Genomic DNA, 1,762 nt, shown 5'->3' with positions numbered 1-1,762 from the left:
GGGTGGAGGAGGCAGAGAGGAACCCTGTCACGGGACTGGACAGAGTTTTACTTTCAGAAATAAAACCACAAAACAACACAATCTCATTCAATCTTTTTTTTTAATTAATTAATTTATTTTTGGCTGTGTTGGGTCTTCGCTGCTGCGCGTGGACTTTCTCTAGTTGCAGAGAGCAGGGGCTACTTTTCGTTGCGGTGCGTGGGTTTCTCATTGCGGTGGCTTCTCTCATTGAGGAGCATGGGCTCTAGGCGCACGGGCTTCAGTAGGTGTGGCTCACAGGCTCAGTAGTTGTGGCTCGCGGGCTCTAGAGCTCAGGCTCAGTAGTTGTGGCGCACGGGCTTAGTTGTTCTGCATCATGTGGGATCTTCCCAGACCAGGGCTCGAACCCGTGTCCCCTGCATTGGCAGGCAGATTCTCAACCACTGCGCCACCAGGGAAGCCCTCTAATTCAATCTTAAAGGCTGGCATGCTGAGCAAGGGATGTTCTTATTCTTTGTAGGAGCTCCTTCTTTACACTGTCAGGTACCAGGGCTCTGCCTTTTGGTGTGATTTCAGCCACCAAGTCATCAACAGTAACGTGTTCTAGTCCTTTTTCTTTCATTACCTCTTTACAGTGTGCCTTCTACAGATCCTTCCAGCCACATTCAATTAATTTAGCTCTAGCAATTTTTTGACGTGTTCTCTTTCTCCAGTTTCTATCCACTTTTGGTTAATCGCTGCTATCATCTACTCATCTTTGTTCATTTTACTAACCACCATCACCGCGGGCGAGGGCTGTCCCTTCCCAGTGACAAAATGACCCTTGTCCTGATGACCGTTACCTACCATACTCTTCAGCTGCCCGGACCTAGACCCTCCATGGAGACTTCTCCTTGAGTTCATGAGAATGAACTCCAGGCTGGGGCACTCTGGACAGGAGGTGAGGGAGGTGTAGCAGGAACCAGGGAAGGGGCAGAGCGTCAGCGTCCTCGCCCTAGCCATCCCTGGCACGAACTTGCTTTGTATGTTTTTGTACTTCCCAGTCAGTGTCCCTGGCTCAGGGCTCAGCACATAGTAGGTACTTTCTAGACAGAACTAAACCCATCCAAGAAATTGCCTAAAACCCATTTTGCTACAAGGTGGCTCAGGACATCAGAAGGCATCATCAGAAGATGTAAAAACACATTTGATTCTAAACTTAAATCCTCTTCCTTCTTCCTGAGAACCTCTCTGTTTGCTGGCTCTGCTATGCTATAACATCAGGAGTAATCATCTTTTTCGAGTTACAAAATGTTACCCCAATTACTACCTCCTCAGAGCCTCCACACAACCTTCACAGTAGTGACTCTCCATTGTCCAGAGGTGTCAGAACCATGGGCTCGGCCAACACTTACGGACAGCCCAGCAAAGGATTCCCCGTCAGTTCCCTCATTTAACATCCTCATTTCACAGACAGACTCAGAGACAGAATATCATCTGCCCAAGGTCCAGCAGCGAGGCCCTGAGCCAGGCTGAAGCCAAGTCTCCAGGCCCTGGATTTTGCACTCCTCCCATGGAAGCCCCCAATGCCCTTGAGGAAACTTCTGCTGAAACTGGGGCTGACCAGCCTGGGCCTGAGCCTCCCTGGGCAGAGTTACCCAAGGTATTGACCCGAGGTGCCTCCTCAAAATCCCAGGACCCAGCGGGCAGGAAGGGGATGGGCTGCGTGCTCAGCATCCATTCGAACGTCCCTGGGCGTCGTGTGGAGGACAGTGGGGCAGCCCCCAGACTCCCAGCAGCTGTG

The 1,762-nt window shown here is 50.9% G+C and overlaps 1 pseudogene; it reads right to left on the bottom strand.

Moving 5' to 3' along the window:
* Nucleotides 1–448: 448 nt before the first annotated feature.
* On the bottom strand, nt 449–842 carry LOC137210512 (transcription and mRNA export factor ENY2 pseudogene; annotated as a pseudogene).
* Between the last annotated feature and the right edge of the window lie 920 nt (nt 843–1,762).

This window comes from Pseudorca crassidens, chromosome 2 (assembly GCF_039906515.1).
Source record: "Pseudorca crassidens isolate mPseCra1 chromosome 2, mPseCra1.hap1, whole genome shotgun sequence".
Taxonomy (NCBI): Eukaryota; Metazoa; Chordata; class Mammalia; order Artiodactyla; family Delphinidae; genus Pseudorca; species Pseudorca crassidens.
The sequence above is the reverse complement of the archived record's forward strand: the minus strand, read 5'-3'. Positions and strand labels throughout refer to the sequence as shown.